Source organism: Hipposideros armiger, unplaced genomic scaffold (assembly GCF_001890085.2).
Source record: "Hipposideros armiger isolate ML-2016 unplaced genomic scaffold, ASM189008v1 scaffold_181, whole genome shotgun sequence".
NCBI lineage: Eukaryota > Metazoa > Chordata > Mammalia > Chiroptera > Hipposideridae > Hipposideros > Hipposideros armiger.
Genome location: NW_017731531.1, coordinates 2,271,388 through 2,289,828, shown reverse-complemented (window position 1 = coordinate 2,289,828; position 18,441 = coordinate 2,271,388).

The window sequence follows — 18,441 nt, the reverse complement described above, 5'->3', positions numbered from 1 at the left end:
GAGAGAGAGAGAGAGAGAAATAAAGTCCATTTTTCTCTTTAATTTTCCTTTTGTCTTTTTGTCAGCCACTCCCCCAGAAATTGCCTGTAAGATATCTCAGTTGGCTGTGGCTACTACACCCAGTGGTGGCTTTGGGTCCCAAGCCTTGGTTTTACCATTTACAAAATAAGGAAATAACAGCTTTTTGTGAAGACAAAATGAGTTAAAGCATGAGAAGTCAGCATAGTGTCTGGTATATAGTTGCTGCTAAATAAATATTTGTAAAAGGAAAGAAGGGAGGGAGGAAAGAACCAGGGGAACCGTACTCAGGTGCTCAGAAAGGACCTGTGCCCCAGCAGCTCTCAGGGCCTGGGGACAGGCGCTGTCCCGATGCCAGCAAGCAGCGGGGAGGAATGTTCCAGTGGATGGTGAGTGTCCTGCGGCCCCGCTCAGTGCCATCGATCAATATGTTTTATGATAGATCTAATTAAGCTCTCTAACGAGGGATCACGAGATGACAATTTATCCCAGAGCCATCACTCATTAAAATGCTATTTCAGGAGATGACATCGTTCCAGCCTTAATTGGTGGAGTTCACGTGACTGGAATTCCTTGGGAGCGGTGATGCCCCTTGTCATATTTTTGTCACCTCTGTGGTAAGGGTCTCAGACAGGTCCCAAGAGACACTTGAATTCATCAGGTATTTCAGCAGCCCAGTCTCCACCTTCCCTGCTTCGGTGGGCTCCCTCCCGTAGGTGAGTCACGGGTGGCTGACAGGAGGCAGCCAGCCTTCAGCTGTGCAGAGACCCATATTCAGAATCAGAAGCCACAATGTGTAGTTTTGTAGGCTGTGGAAGTGATCATTTTGGTCAAAGCCTCAGTTTCCTTATCTGTAAATAAGCCTTAATGAAGCCCCCCCTCCCCACCTCACTGAGTTGTTTGGAAGATTAAAGATCATGGAGAGGCTTATAGAGTAGTGGCAAGAGCAGACTATATAGTGAAAGTCTCCATATTCAAATCTCTGTTCTATGACCCTCTAGCTGTGTGATTCTGGGCAAGTTACTTAACATCTCTGAACCTTGGTTTCTTCATTTACAAAATGAATCAATAATAGTACCTACTTCAGTAGGACTGTTGGGAGGCTTTTAAGAGTTTTGTGTTCCACTTGGTTCCTGAGGATCCTGGGGACACATAGATGAAGAGACATGGCAGTTTTCTGAGGGATCCTGTCACACCTTAATATCTGCAGAACAACATCTACACCAACGACAAATTACAAACCCAAAGAGGACTTGAATACGCCACGCTGGCTGTGTCCGAGAAGACATAAGGGAGGAGGTGGCATGTTAGTTAGATCTTGAAATAGGAGACATTTTTCAGTTGAAGAAGAGAGGAAAGGGTGTCCCAGGATTAGGGAGCAGCCAGTAAAAGCAAAGGGCCTGGAGAAAGCTATTGTTTTTAGAATATAGTGAACAAAGAGGAGTGGTTTGTGAGTGAATAAAGAAAGTGACACACTGAAAGGGGGAAAGAAGGCTAGAGGGGCAAGCAGAGGGCAGCAGGTTTTTAGGTCTTTGAATGTATTACAAAAGCATTTGGACTTTATTACAAAGGTCACTGAAAACTCACAAAGGATGAGTTTCATGAACTCTCATTACGAAGTGTGGACCTCAGAGGAGGAAGGCAGGTTCATGTGCTTCTGCCAACAAAAGCACCTGATCCTTCCATCAAGACCAGAAAGATGAGAGCCGCCGTGTGCCAAGTGCCATAGCTTTCTGGGGAGCACATATGAGACACCAAAATGGAGATACTGCCTTGAATTTGGACTGCTTTTTCTCTCAGAGAAGGAGACTGGGAGAAGGAAACCAAAACTAGCTGAGCTGCTATTATGCATCAAGGAAGTGGCATTTAATTCTCATAACACTCTCAATTAGATGCAATTGTCCCCACTTACCAAGTGATGCATTTGAGTTTCAGAAAGGGTCAGTGGCTTCTCCAAGGTGACCAGCTAATAAGAGCAGCACCGGGATTTGATCTGTGGTCAGCTGGTACCAAAACAGTGCTTCTACCACTGACTCCATCCTCCTTCGCCAAAAGGTTGTCACATTGAGGACAGAGAATTCTCCAAGAATTCTCTTGCCCATGAACACCTTACCTCCGATAACTTTCTGACAGAAAACAGAGATGCAATTCTGACCTGACAGCAGTGGTGCTGAGGAACGCGTTTTCTTGGAACTCTGGGACAGAATTGATGGCCTGATTCCAATCTGTCTTTCCAGGAGCCATTTGCCTTTGCTCATTCCTGACTCCAAGGGCAGATGTGACCACTTCTGGCTCTTTGATTTTTTGAAGGGGCAGAGATGGGGAGGGAAGCCATTTTTCTATTACATGAAATCACTCCCTTAACAAAAAAGAGGGGGCATGGTTTTCAATTCAAGTACTTTTCAGAAAAAAAAAATATGGGGGAAAATACATAGTTGAAAATATTTAAAGAAAGGATGTACCCTTGAATGCGAAATTGTTCAGAAATAGGTATTTGTAATAAGATTTAAAGTGCTCATGACAGCTACTACTTACACTGTTTAAAAAGTCGCAATTAGTCCCAAAAGGCTGGAATGAAGAAAACATAATATCAGAGGCATATTTATAAAACAACTTCCATCAGCCAAAGGAAAAATGGACAGAACTCTATTACAAGCTTTTTATATTTGAAGAGCAATTTCTAATAATATATCTAGAAGCCATTTCTGAAATTGACTTAGTGTGCATGATCTGGGATTAATGTTTTCTGCAAAATCACATGCTCATTTGAACGTAAACATTTTGCACTTCCGTTCCACCTCCTGGTTCAGAAGAATGCACCTCCAATGTGTAAAAAGATCTATCAAAATTAATTGTGAATGCCCTAATCCAATCAAGTCCACCTCATTAGGCAAACATTTAAATTATTAAGTTAAATAGTGGGGTATTTCAATATAATCTTGTTATGCTATTTTTATGGCAGTACAAATGCTGTCTACAGATGGGCTCAGCTTCCTGCTATTGTTGACTACGCTTGCCATCTCTATCGCCTGATTTCACATGTGTATGACATTGCTCCAGTCACAATCCCTCCCTGCCCCCTCCCTCCTAATTACTGATGGAGCACCTACTATGTGCCAAAATTTGAAAGCTGCAGCAGGCCTTCAGGAGTATGTGGTCCCCTCTTTCTGCAGATGTGAGAACTAAGGTTCTGAGAGGTTGTGTGATTTTTCAGTGGATCACACAGCAAATTTGTGATAGTGTTCCATGGAGAATGCTGGCTTTCTGACCCTGCATCCAACATTCTGCTTTCCTCGTTCTCACTCGAATGAATTGGTTTCCCTGCTCACCTCTCTTCTACTTTAATAAAAAATAGAAACATAGGGGGAAAAAAATAGATCAGGTCCATGCTGGACATATGTTAAAGAATTAGTATTTTGCAAAATGACTCTTTTATTCCCCCATACGATACAAGAAATATTCCCAACCCGATTGCTCTTCACAGAGCTTTAAATAGCGTGTCCTTTCCGAATTCCTCTGGCCAACAAACAGCTATTTATCATTCAATATTTCCTCGAAGGCGAGCCCCACAGAGACACGTTTGAAAGAAATAAGCTGTGGACATCTCAGACTCCAGCCCCGAAATTAGTCTCTGGGTATATGTGTGTTTTGGAAGGAGGAACAAAGAGGAAGTGAACAGGAAGTAAAGCAGGCCTGAGGGCTAACCATCACAGGGGCCACATGCCCATAATGGGACCCTCTTAGGAATCAGAGAACATAACCCTGTCCTCAGCAGAGCCCCCACCCTGGCCCCTCAAGGGCATTGTGTCCATGCTATCTGAAGATTCCGATTGCACCCCAACTCTGGGGGCAGCTCTAAGGGACCTTTAGATCCTACCCTACTTATGGCCATAAAGGGAAATGAAGAATTTCCCAGTGTGCCTCCTTCTGTGTTTGTCTCAAATGTGGACATGATTCTCTTTTCCTTATCCCTGGGTCATGACTGAGGCAGGGATAGAATGATCAAAGACATTCCCAAGAGGAACAAAAAACAGAGAAGGCCATAAATCTGGATAATACACCTTGCAGAGCTAGGCTGGTTCTCTGATCCAGGCCCCAGGGCCACATTGTGACTTTTTGCGAGCCCTGGGCACTTTTGCCTCGATGGGCTCCTTCCTCTGTAAAATAAATAAAAATCAAAAACATTAAAATTTGAAATGTACTTATGACTGCATTCATATAAAGAAGAATTTGTTAATATTATGAATAAAACATTTTCTTTGACCTAAAAGTTTTTTTTTTTTCGATTTTGAAAGAAAATATTCTCGTGAGCCTCGAAATGTATTGTGGACCCTGGGCACTGTGTCTACTGTGATTAATGGATAAATCAGCCTTCCAGGCCCAAGGACAGAAAGGCCAAGGATAAGAGAGCTTCCCACTCTACCTCCCTTTGGCAAATGGGCTTTAATGATCAACCCCAGCATCCTGGAAATATCTAGCCTCTTTGGATCTGGACAAGAGGGAAAAATTTTGCCTCCTGTTTCCCCATTTCCCATTTCCTGTCTGAGGACAAGCCGAAAATTGTTGGCATAAGAAGATGTCACCTTCCTTAATACCAATCAAATTCAGATTCTCCAAGTTTACCATGGGAGGGAGGATAACCTGTGTTATTTGTCCTCAAGGTTTGATTCCTTCTGCCATCATCACACTGTTCTATGTGGAGCCACAATCTTCACACACTAAAACGGGACTTAGGGTTAGAGCTGTCAAAAAGACCCCTGAAAAGGACAGTAAGCATAGAATACCACAACTTCATGATACAAAAGAGAAAACAAAAGATGTCTGTAGCTAAGACTCAGCAGAGGGACCTGGGGAGCCACCTTTTAAAGGACTGTAGAATTTGGAATTCATATATACACACTAGTGGTGGGAGTGGAAGCTGGCACAACAACTTTAGAAAAACATTTGGCAGTATCTACTAAAGTTGAACACACTTGTCTTCTGATCCAGTGCTTCTACCCCTACGTACTAGATTGAACCATATGCAATTGCCAATGTTTGACTGTTTTTGATCTACAAAAATGTCAGTTTAATGTGACTCAACCTAATATATAACCCACAGAAATGCATACATATGCTCATCAAAAGTCACATATAAGAATGGGCTAGCAGCACTATTCATAATAATCAAACACTGGATGCTGCACAAAAGCCCATCAACCATAGAATGGATAAATAAATTATGGTTTGTTCACAGAATAGTATTTGCGATCAGGATTAATAAATTACAACTACATACAACTTGAATGGATACAAACGCAATGCTGATTGAAAGAAGCCAAATACAAAAGGGTGTCTGTTGTACAATTCCATTTACATAAAATTCAAGTGCAAACACTACTAATCCATGGTATTAGAAGTCAGAAAGGTGTGACCATAGCCAAAGGGGACTAGATATTGACCTAAAAGGCACACCGGAGACTCTTTCTTGATCTGAGGACCAGTTTCATGGCTGTGTGTACACTTGGAGAAAATTCACAAAGCTACAATGGGTGAGCTGTCCATTTTTCTATAAGTAATTTAAAAGTTAATCTTTAAAAAGGAAGAATTAGGCTGCAGAAGGACTCAGGCAGCTGTTGGGGTAAAGACAGCACCAGCTGGCTCCAGGAGGCCCTGCACTCCGCCCTCCAGCTCTTGTTTGAGTCGTAGCAGATTTTTTTACCGTTACCTAATACGGGCTGGGTGCCAACCATTTCCCCTGCTTTATCTCACTTAATCCCCAACTCAACATTGAGGGGGATCCTATTATTCTCCCCAGCCAATGGATGCAGAAACCGGGGAAACTGATGCTTAGAGAATCTACAGAACTCGCCCACGGCTATTGACTGATGAGCTAGTATCTGAGCCCAGGACCGTGCTTCTCCCAAGTGCTCATTTTCCATGTCCGTGCTCCCGAACCAAAGCAACCGGGACCATCCCCGACAACTGAACGTCACACTCCCTTTGGCTGGGTCAAGACCCTGCTTCTCTGGACCCCACTTCTCTCACAGGTCCTTGTTGTTGACCCTGCCCACCAGCATGGCTACCCAGGAACCTGTGAAATCCCTCAGACGATGCCGGGCTGTGCAGTGGGAGGTCACTTGCCTCATGCAGCTGAAATGTGGTTGTTCTCCACTGCCAGGCCCAGTCAGCCCACAGGGGCCTCAGCACCCCTGTGCCTGGTGCCAGGGGCAGCTCAGCTCCATCTTCTTGGGCTTGTTGCTCTTTTTGACTTCGGTTTGGGGTGTCCCTTTAAAGGTATCTGTGCCAATTTATGTAGAAATAGATAGAAAATTATGTAGCCCTGGGCCACAGCAAAGGCAAAACTCAGCTTCTGCCATCTTCTCTGGTCACAACTCAACCTTCCGCAGCCCGGGCTCCTTCCCGAAGCACTGTTCCTTGTGAGGATGGGAAGAAGGGCCAAGAAGAAAGGCAGGGAAGAGCACTTCCTGAGTGGACCGAGCGAGTCCATTCACGTACTCTTTCCCTTTTGGTCAGGCGACTGCCCTGAGAATTGGGTATCATTACCCGCATCTTACTGCTGAGGAATCACGGGGCTCAGGGAGGTTAACAGTGAGAGCTGCTGTTCTCCCTGGCATGGGATGGTGAGGCAGGTAGAACGAACGGATGGGCATTCAGGGACAGCCCAAACCTTTCCCCTCTCCTGGTCTGCATTCGACACTCCCGGAGCCCCTGTGTTGGGTGTGGACATGGTCACAGGGTTTGCTGTCTGGTGATCTTGGTGCAGGGGCTGGATGTGACCAGTGCCCTTAGCAAGGCACACGCTGCTCTACTGGGGGCACAAAGAAGGTGGTTATATCCTCCTGTGGGGGGGGGGGCAAAAGGTGGAGGATATTAGCAGATGGGAGTTCTGGTTCTAGCTTGGCCACTTAGGCCTGGAAAACATGTCTTCCCCCCTCTGGCCCTGAACTTTCCCATCTGGGCAGTGAGGAGATGGTGTTTATTGATGTCTGTTGACTCTCCCAGCTGTAGTCCTCTGGCATCTGTGAGGAAGGGCTCTTGGAGCTGGAGCCTGAAGTAGTGGTACCACTGGGGAAATGCTCTAAATTTCCCCGGGAATGGGAGAAGCAGAAAGAAACTCACCCCCTTGGTCCCTGGCTCAGGTGGGTGTCTGAGTGACAGAGACAGCCACAAGCCTGGTCTAGTAGGACACACAAGTTCATGGGGGTAGCTTCAGGGTCCTGTGGGCCAGGCCCCAGCAAAAGGCCTGGGGACTGGACAGTCAGAGGAAGGGCGCAAGAAGGCAGGTCTGAAAGGAGAACTGGAAGAGCACCAGACCATTGCTGCAGTCTCCTGAGTTATATGCTCACCTCCTGGCTCTCATTCACGTCAGCTATTTCCTATAACTCAAGGGTTCTTAACCTGGAATTCACGCCCTTTGAAGTTGTTTGAAAAATAATATGTGTAGGTGAGTATGAGCATCTTTCTGGGGCCAAAAACTTTCATTAGATTCTCAAGGAACTTAGACACACACACACACACACACAGTTAAGAGCCACTCATCCAATTCAAACACATCCCTTCTCCATCTCTACCACCTGTGCCCTGGTTCAGGCCCTCACCATAAGTATCCTGGTCTATTGCCATCACCTCCTAACTGGTCACTTTGCCTCCCGCCTCACCTTCCTCCGATCGGCCTTTTACAGAGCCCTCAGGGTCACCTTCCTCAATCTCTGTCTTAACAGCTTCCTTTGGCTTTGCATTGTCTCCAGATAAAGTCCTCAGTGTTTAGCCCAGTTTGCAAGGCTCTTCCTAATGTGGCCCCTGAGTTCTTCTCCAGCCTCACCTCCTGGCAATTCCCTTCCTTGTTAACCCTTAACTGTAGCCATGCCCCATGACATCACAGCTCTACATCTTGCATATTCTATTCTTTCTGGTGGCGTGACCTACCCCCTTAATTTGTTGAACTCTTAGGAAGTGAATACCGTGAGAAAAGGCTTCGTCTGTTTTGTTCATTGCGCTATCCTAACACAGTGAGTGCCTGACACATGTAGACATTCAGTAAGTGTTTGCTATGAATGAATAACTGACAAAATGAATCCTTGGGGATCCGAATCAAGATTCCCCACCTCCTAAAGCTTTCCTGACCCCATGGTGGAGGAGGTCATCCTGTTGGATCCATATCTCACTGCATTGCAACTATTTTTATATGTGACACTATTAGGTGACATTATATTTGTCATTATTATATGTCAGTGGACTGTAAACTCTAAGTTCACAGATCCAGTTTGATGTTTCTTGATACCAGTACCCAGACCAGGGTTTGGCAGCTACCAGTTGCTACAAATAAATGTATCTTAAATGAGTAAGAAAATGAATAATGGCCTCTCAAACTCAAATGCTAAGCTAATATTTGCCCATCAAAATCCTAACCATTCAGCAGTGCCTTCAATAGCTCAGTTGGTAGAGCGGAGGACTGTAGTGGAAACTCCTAACCATTCTTTGAGGTCGGTCTCAAATTCTACTGCCTTCATGAATTTATTCCTTCCCTTGCCCCCAATTGGATATGATTTCTAGCTGTTTCAGCTTCCCCTGGCATTTTGTTGAACCCTCTCTTGTGCACTGATTTCACACTTCCCCCTGGTAAGAACTTACCAGGAAGCTGTCTCCTGCTAGTCTGCACAGAAGCTGAACCCCAAAGATGCACCTGTTCTGTTCTGTATCCACCCCCACCCACCCTGGCCTGCTAACCCAGCCTTTAGCGCAGCACTCAATACTGTGATACGTTACATGGGCTTGTTAAATTGAACCACATTTTTTTTCCAATTGGATCTATAATTTTCTTTTTTTAGATGTGCAACAAATTCAGCTTTTCACAAAATTTTGCTCTACAAAAAGAAGGAAGAGAAAGACCTGCTGGCCAGTATTGAAGCTTCCATGGGAGCATTCAGCTGTTTTCATTCTTACCATGTACACACCTCCAACCACAACTGCTCAGAAGAGGGCCAGCCAAAACCCCCCAGGAAACCTGACACAGCCAGGCATTCACACTTCAGGAAAAATAAAGATGCAGAGTGGGGGGGAAAATAATCATTATGGGCCACAGCCATCGCGCAGTGAGAAGCACTAATTATTCTGTGTAGCCTGAGTTTTTCTTAGTAGGCAAACTCTTTTGAATATTAACAAATATTTATTTAGGAATTAATAATTGACATCTATTAAAGCATAATTTATGGAGAGTGAATTCCTCTTGGTTTGGGTTCCCACTGCTTGGCTACATCTGGCTGTTCCAGGAGTGAGTCTTTCTTTTGTTAACAGAGAGAATGCAGGAGGAGCGCGAGACAGGGGACAGGGCTGTGACTGCAGAGAACAAAGCTCAGTTGGAGGGCACAGGGCTCTGCCCCGGACTCTGCCACTCCTATTTGTGTGGCCTTGGGGAGTTTCTAACCCTCCCTGGCCTCCCTTCCAACACTCGGAAACAGATGTCTATGTCTACCTTTATTTTGGTGGACATGCTTGGTTGCAAGGAAAGGAAATTATTTTGAGTTGGCTTGAGCAATAAAGGAGACTTTAGATAAGGAACGTGGGTCATCTCCTGAAACCCTGCACAGGGGTAAGGCCTGGACTAGGTAGGCTCTGCAAGCCACGGCTGGTAAGCTCTCAGCTCACTCTCTGCCTATCACCTCTGCTGTTCTCTGCACCTGCTGTTCTCATCTCTTCTCTGGTCTCCATGGCAAAGGCTCTGAGCTTTCCTGACATGAGTGTAGCCACAGAAAAGAGTGTGAACACCCCATTTTGTCCCCATTTTCACCTTGTCCCTGTGTGGTATTGGCTGCTTAGTAGAAAGGACCTGTCACACAACGAACCATGGACAGAAGCGCAGGGTCACATTTAATAAAATGCCTTCCAGGCATCACTGTTTATTCATTCATTCATTCAACAACCATTGACTGATAGCCTGCTGTGTGCCAGGCACTGTCTGGGTGCTGGAGAGATGGCGAGGAGCGGGGCCAAAAGGTGTGTGAAATAGAAGGGGCACTCTTGTCTGTGGGGACAGTCCATTCCAAGAGAAACAGCGCCGGGAGAGAAGCAGCAGGAAACCAGTCACTCATCCAATGCTGCGAGGCTGTGTGAAAAGCACGGTGAAAGCCTTTGCAACATAGTAAGAGGTCATTATGATTTTAGATAGTTTTAGAGAAAACTAGTAAATTAGAAGAGGAAAAAAAAAAGGAAGGGAGAGAGGGAGCAGAGAGAAAGAAAAGTCCACAGCAATAGAAATGACAGGGAGGTCAATTTTGGGCCAATATAACAATTGTTTTTAGACTTGGAGGCTTTTAAAAGTAAGATGGACCGTGGGGAGCTCTCCATCACTGGAGAGCATTCAAGCCAAAACTAGACGACCTCCAGCCAGGACTGATTATAGGTCACTTATCAACTGGGCAAGGTGACTGAAAGACACAGTGACTGAAAAGGCGCCACCCAGTTCCACAGTTTGGGAACCAGTTTTCAAATTCAAGGCCTTAGGAGATGCCACGCTTCTGGCCTTCAAAGAGAGAGGGTGCCTGTCACCTTCCCTGGCCTCCCAAAATAAGAGTTTACACCTCATTTTAACATTAAATAAAAATAGCATTTCATCTCCTCTGGAATGCAAAACTGTGAATTTGAGTAAAACATGCAGTTTTCATTATGTTAAAAGATCTACTCATTACAATCAGGATAAGAGGATGTGAATAAGACAAATTGATCACCACTTTAAATGTATTAATCAGCTTGCAACTCTTGTCACCAGTCAAAACAGAACAGCCAGACATTTATTCTGTCTCAGTTGTGTTTTAGGGCCCATCCCAGGAGGTCACAGAATCAGTGTGCCTCTTTATGCAGATCATGGGCAAACAGTCTCCACACATTGCAAAAGTTCTTGCCTGCTTAGAATCGGACCAAGAAGACTCAATTAAATATATTTACTCATTCTACAAATATTTATTGAGCACATGCACACTATGTGCCAGGCATTGCGTAAGGCTCTGGAGATACAATGGTTAAGTCAAAGCTGGCCCTTGCTCTCCACATTCCCATGGTTTAGTCAGGGGGCAGATGTGCAAGCAAACATTTACAATAAAGAGTAACTGGGGATAAATCAGTGGTCAGCATGGAGTGCTAGAGGACTAAGGACCAATGTAGAGGTGGTGGTTGTGTTTGGATGGCCAGGCATAAACAATACTCTTCACAGAGGCCATCTAAGCTTTATGTCTGGGAGAGAACAAAGGCTCTAGTGAGACAAGAAGCCAGCCCATCTCCACAGTCAGAACATGGGAGGAGTAGTAAGGGGGCCCAGATACTAAGTTCAGGAACATGTGTTTTTCTAGTCTGGTGTGATAGGGAAAACTTGGACAGATATATGTGTTGGCCAAACTACCACACCCAGCCCGAAGGAAAGCCATGAACCTGCACCCAAACACCTCCCAGGCAGTGCCTTCCTTCTCTCATTGTCCCTGTCATATGGGGTCTCTGAGCTCTGGAGGCTGAGTGGAAGGTGGAGTTAAGACTTAGAATCAGCACAGAGAGGAGCGGATGGAATGATTTAATCAAGAAGGCCCGTCTCCCAGAGAGTGAGCTTCCTAGGGGAGGTTGGATTGGAAGGAAGTCCCAATGGCTGGGTTGGGTCAAACCCGGGCACGATTTCCGTCCCTGGGACAGACTCCACTCTAAGAGGACATAGTATCAAGTCAAGGACTCGGGTGCAGAGGAACCCATAACAGAGCCACTTGCCAAGCCTGGGGCACAAGGTGGCAGCTTGGCCAGTCAGAACATGCCAAGAACGAGGCTCAGACCAGCACCTTGAATCTTCCCTGTCTGCAAATGGAAGGCAAGGTTGAGCTGAAATGTGTGGGTAACTTATTCCCAACTAGGGGTAGTGTGAGCTACAGAAACAGAAAACCTACCTTATTTATGACTCCCAGCCATCCCTTCTTCCAGACAAGGCCAACTTTCAGGAGTCTAAATTCCTGGGAGTAGATTTATAGGAAGCCTGTCACCTACCTGAGTGAAAACACTCTGGCTTGGGGCTGGGGACTCAGGCACCAATGGGAAAGTGGGAAAGGAGATAGAACTACCAGAAGGGGAAAGCCACTCATAAGATTTCTTCCTGTGCCTTTGCTCCAAGCCTCACACTAAATGTAGAGGAACTGCTTGGAGTCAAGAAAAGCCAAGTGTCTCCTGACATGATCTGCTCTTTTCCTCTAGGCAACCCATGAAGCCAAACAATCAATCCACTGAGTTGAACTTTACAAGTTACTGATTTTTTTTTTTTAACTTCAATTATCTGCTGTTGACGGTTCCATTATGGGGAGGGAGAGAGGTGTAAACTCGATGTAGGGGCCTCTGGAGCAGGGCATTTATCTGGCTTTATGAGGCTGCGAGAGACCATAATGCATGTTTTATGGGCCCATTCTCATTTTTAATCTGCTTTGATAAGATCGCTATGCTGGAAGGATACAGACACTCACTGGCAGACCCAGCTCAGGACAAAACTATAATACTGGCTGGGGAAGGGTTTGCTCCTGCGGGTAGGGCCCGTGGGGAGTCCCCTGCAGGTGGACTTTTAGGAACCTGCTCAGTCAGGACAGCTTTGTGGCACCCTCCCAGATATCCCCTCCACACGGATCCTGGGTAGTAGCAGGTAGGAGAGGACACAGACCTCAGACTGTGACAGACTACATCACTCTAACCTCTTCTTCAGGCAACAGCAGCAGCAGAAGCATTTTCCAATGAGTAGCATATGACATGTAGAGAACAGGAGAAAATGGAATTCATGTCCACAGAAACAGTTAAGGTTCCAGATGCAGGTTTCTGGTCCTAGCTCTTAGAGTTGCATGTTGATTCAATCCCGTCATCCCAGCCTTGACCATCTCCAGCCATCTCCTGTTTAGATCTTCCAATCCAATTCCCCACTTCAGTTCTCCCATGTGGGAGGAAGGAGAGAGCATGAATCAATCGTCGATAAATCTCTACATGCCCCCCCCATCCCCATTACCTGATCTCCTCTGCAGCTAGGTTGGGGGGGGGCACATGCCAGTCCATAGGCTGGGAGTGGAAGTCATTTGTATTGCTTTCAGTTTAAAGCTATGAGGAATAGGTATGAATACCCCACATTCTCTTCCCCTTCCACAATGCGGGAAGTGAAGGCTGTCAAGGTATTAGTGATGAAAGGTGGAAATAGCCACTATCCCTGAGTCACTGTTGGAAAAGTGTCCCCAAGAATGCTGCCTGACCCAGATGGGGCTTGGTTGAGTTATATCACTGATAGAGAATGTTTGTTCTTGCTGCCTAGGTTTGCCTATCCTAATATCCTGAGCACCTTCTATGTGCCCAGGGTAACATTAGGTTCTTTCCTATAAATTATCTCAAGACAATCTTATGAATGTCTACCCTGGAGAGTTTTGGCCTAGTGAAATCTGGGGGTGTGATGGGATTCCTCTATCCCTCACGATTCTGCTCCTTTCTGTGTACCTCCAGGCCTTATGCCATAACTGCTCGCTCTGGAGATTCTTGGGTTCTGCCTGCTCTCAAGGATTCTCCTGGGATCCAGGCTGCCCTCTTGACCTGACAGACACCACCTTTTGCCCTGGACTTGACAGTCCCTGGATGCTGGAACAGCCACTATTTTACTGGGCTTAGTTTACTGGAACGTGACTGAATAGTGTATAAAATATTGACATTTTAGGGCCGGCTGAGTGGTTCAGTTGGTTAAGAGCTCGCTCAAGAGTGCAAGCTCTGAGCAACAGCGGTTCGATGCCCGAGCTGAGCTGCCAACAGGCGGCAGGATGGCTCAGCTAAAAAAAATAAATAAATAAAAATAAAAAATATTGACACTTTAGTCAGACCAATATGGCTTCAAATCTAAGCATTATCACGTCACTCATTCATGCACGCTTCCATAGCATGTAAATTGCTGTTAAGGCTCAGGTGTACCTCTCCAGCTTGGACTGACACTCTAAACTCCAGATCCAAGTATCCTACTATCTTCTTGGCATCTTGAACTCAGCTAGAGCTCTTGATCCCCCAGCTTTCTTTTAGGTTCCACCTTCTCCTTAGATGGTACCTCCATAAACCCAGATGCTCAGGCCTGAAGCATCCTGGAATCATCCCCCTGTCTACTATAGGGTGCTATAGTCTAATCATCACCAAGTTCTATAGATTCTACTCCAAATAGCCCTTGAATTCTTGTCTGCATTTCCATCTACCATTCTGGTCCAAGGTCCTATTCTCTCTCACCTGGAATAGATAAATAGCCCCATTTCTGTACTTCTAATTGCCTTACTCCATCCATTCTCTGCGCAGCAGCCAAAGAATCTACTCAGAAACTATTCAAGGCTTTGAACTTCCATTAAGGGAAAAAAATCCCCAATTCACGTTCAGCCCTGAGCGATCCGTGTACCCCTGCTGACTTCCTGCCCTCCTCTCCTCTCTCTGTGCCAGCCAGTCTTCTTTCAGGCGCTGATCAGTTTCGCAAATGGGCCCCGTCTTGCCTCTGCCTGGAGTGCTCACTTGCTGCTGCCTGACTACTTTCTGTCATACTTTTAGAACTCAACTCGAATGTCACTCTCTCAAAGATGCTTCCCCTAAACTTCCAATCTAGGTTTGTTCCCCCAGTGTAACTTCTAAACACACCCTGACTTTTCCTTCATTTCAGTTGGTAGTTGTATATTTATTTGTGTGTTGTTTTATGTCATCTCTTTGACTAAACCATAAGCTCTATGGAGACAGACTGCCTACAGCACCTGGCACAGAGTATGAGCTCTGTGTGTGCTGCTGAATAGGGGAAGAAGTGTTTATTGAGTGAAAGCCAGGTGTGGCTGATTCAGCGGTAAGAATGGGCCCTGGTTTCAGGGACAACTAAAGTGCACATATACAAGGACCCTACTGTAAGAAAAGCTCTGAGAAATCCATGTTTACAAGATATCAAATTGAGAGGGTGATTGATATAAAAATAAATTTTAACACAGATTTCTTCCCAAGAATTATTCATTGCTAACATTTACACAGTGCTTATTATGTGTCTGGTCCTATATATGAATCAACTATTCATCCTCACAAAGACCCTAGGAAGCAGGTTTTGGTTTTGTGCCCATTCTAAAAATAAGAAACCTGAGACACAGAGGTGTTTAGTGACTTACCCAAGGTCACACAGTGAATATGTGGCAGAGCCAAGACTCTAGCCTAGGTTTTCTGTATCCAGAGAGTTATCTTAGCCACTTGGTGCTAATTCTAGGAAATGTTTTATTTGTTTGTTTGTTTGTTTTTTGGGTTTTTTTTAAAGATTTTTATTGGGGAATTGGGTGGATGGGAACAGTGCTGGGGAATTGGGGGAAGGGGAACAGACAAGTTGCTATTCTGGCTTGGGCTTCAATCTAGTTGTGGAGGATGTTGCTTCACTGGCCCAAGTTGGCACCATCATTGCGCTCTTCCCGGGCGAGGCAGATCAGTCGCCGGCTTCTGGACGGCCGCTCACTGCGGCTGCTGGCCGCTCATGGTGGCTGCTGGCTACACATGGTAGCCCATGGCAACCCACTGCCACAGGGGCTGTAGCCTACACCGTCGCCGGTGACTCACAACAGCCCAGCTCCAGGTCGAGCTGTTGTTCAGCATCTTAGCTATGGAGGGCAGTGTCACTGGACCTCATATGTGGGATCCGAACTGGGGCCCTCTGGTGTCCCAAGCCAGTTCTTAACCATCGCACCACTCGGCTGGCCCCTAGGAAATGTTTTTTGATGTTCCCTAAAATAGAAGATGATAGACAGATGCATTTTTGGCCCACCTCTCAGGTAGACTTCTAAAATATGAACATTTCATTGGGGTTCTCAAAGAGATGGGGAGACACAGCTAGGACATAGCATTTCCTGACAAGGACCAGGAAGCGGGGTGACCTAGCTTTTATACTGGCCGTCACCAACTCACTGTGTGACCTTGGTCAGGTCTCTTAATTCTCAGAGCCTCGGCTGCTTCTTCCTTCATAAAATTAAGGGGTTGGACTGGTTCATCTCTAAAGTTTTTCCCATTTAATACTCCAGAATTGTGTGCATCCCTAAGGAGCAGTATTAAAATCCTGACTTCCTCTTCATTCATTCCCAAGAAATTAACCAGACGCACCCACCTGTGGCCGATCATTTAGGTATGGAGGCTGAGAGTTGACAAGTGAGTCTGGGAGGGGGAGACTGAGGCAGAATGGAAGAAAAAGGAAGGGTGAAAAGAAAAGTGAGGAAGGAAAGAAACGTGTGGAGGCAAAGAAGTGGAACAGGAAAGGGTGAACGTGAAAGATGAGAAAAAGGGGAGCAAGGCTGCCTCCACTGTGAGCTTCCAGGAACAGGGAGACACAGAGTTCGCACATGGACTCACTCAGTTGCTGCTTCTCCCAGTGATGGCGGGAGTCAGAGGCTTTTGAGTTGCTCTGAGCCAGGAGAGAGAAATGAAAAGGATGATTTAAAAGCCACAAACACGCAGAGCAGAGATTGCAGATACAGAACAATACACGCCCTAGTCAAATTGCCGATTGGAGTATCTGTATTAGGCCGTGTTTGTAGTCTCTGCATGTCGGGCGATGGAGAGCCTAGATTGTGGCCAGGGAAGTCACACAACAATGGGGCTTGATGTTTTGTTTCCACTTTTCAAAGGCGCTCCTTTTTTTCCCTCTCGGTGATAAGGCCCAGGAAATGGTTAGTGACATGCTCGTGGGAACCTATGGAAAAGAATACACACCATATCAATGGCGCAGCCGCCGGCCCGGGAGCAGAGTGGGTGGGTGGGGAAGCCGCAGGCCCCTGGCGTGGGCTGTGGCTGTGAGATAGCATTGAGGCGGCCGCCTCGGAGCCGTGCGCCCCCAGTCTGGGGACCGGGCCCCTTTATCCAGCCAGAATAGGTGGAAGGCCAGACAATGTAGTGCTATATTTGGTTTGACAACAAAGGGCCCAAGAAAGATTTGATAGTGTGGGGATGGCCGCGAATGAGGCGCAGGATGCAGCACAATGAAAGCCTTGCAAAGGTATTTAGCCCGGCCCTTTATGCCAGGAACATGGCTGGGCATGGATGCCGTCTTCATGTCTAATGGCTTTTGTCTGGGACACAGTTCTATTTACTAGAGTGAGGTCCCTAGGCAGGGCTGAGAGAGGTGCCAGGGTGCTCCTGGTGCCATTGTACTTAGGGACCACCTGAAGTCACACTTGCTGACTGCCAGTCCTCTCCTTTCCCTGCGCCCAGGCTCCAGCAGGCTCAGAAAAACCGAGTCCAGGCGAAGTCAGAACAGGACAGGCCGAAGGGGGACCTTGGCAGGGAGTAAGACATCAAACGAGACTTCCCGACTGGAAAGAGGCAGCTCCAATTCCATTCTGGGCCAGGTGTCCCAGAGGGAAGCCCCCCAGGAGAAAGGGGAGGAATGAAGGTGTAGGTTCTACACACACACACACACACACACCCCAATGCACCTTGATGTGTTTGCCTGACATGTATACCAAAACTCACTGCGTTAGAATTCTGCTAAATCCCGCCTCTGCATGTCCCAATGTTGGAGGTGAAGTAAGGGGAATGGGCTTTCCCCACAAGTGAGATTGCCCACAACAGCCCTGGGTTAACAGCATAAGGGCATAAGGTTTTGGAACAAGACAGACCTCAGTTGGAATGCTGGCTTCATCAATAATTAGCTTTATGGAATTAAGTAAGTTGCTTAACTTTTTTAAGCTTCGTTGTCCACATTGCAAAATGTTAGAAAATTGACCTACTCGCAGATCATAGGTGTGTTGTGAGGGATAAATGAAGTAATGCACATAAAATGCTTAACACAGTGCCTCAAACATAGTCAATGCTCACCATATGTCTCTGTTATCAACTGGGTAAACAGTTTATTAATTGGGCTGGGCAAGATGGCCTGAAAACAAGCAACGGTGCTCTCTCCTCTCCCCTCGCCCTTCCCCAGCCCCCTCCATAACCCTCTTCAAGCCCCGCTCTGGGGCACAGGACATGTATTAAGCAGTGCCCTTGGAATCATCACTGGTGGAAGGGAGGAGAAGAAAGCGGTGATGGGAAAAGGGAGAAATCAAGCTGTGATGCAGACAAAGACAGTCATGGCCAATCTCATAGGGCTCTGGAGCTGGAATTGGCCTTCAGAGTTTTCTACAGTGGGGTTGAGATGGTTAGGCCTTTATGCTGTCCACATCCATCAGTCATTGGAAGAGGTGAGGTGAAGCATCTTTCTGTAGCTGAGGCAATCACTGAAGACTGCCTCCTGACAGCGCTCCCAGCATTTGGGTCACCAAGCCCTTCATCGCAGGGACACCTGGGGAAACGCATTGCCGTGTGCCAAAGCTCCCCTCTTAGTTCATTTCCCCAAATTTTTGCACTGTCTCATGCAGCTCCCAGGATGGTGATGTCAGCTTCCCCCCTCCCCCTCCCCCT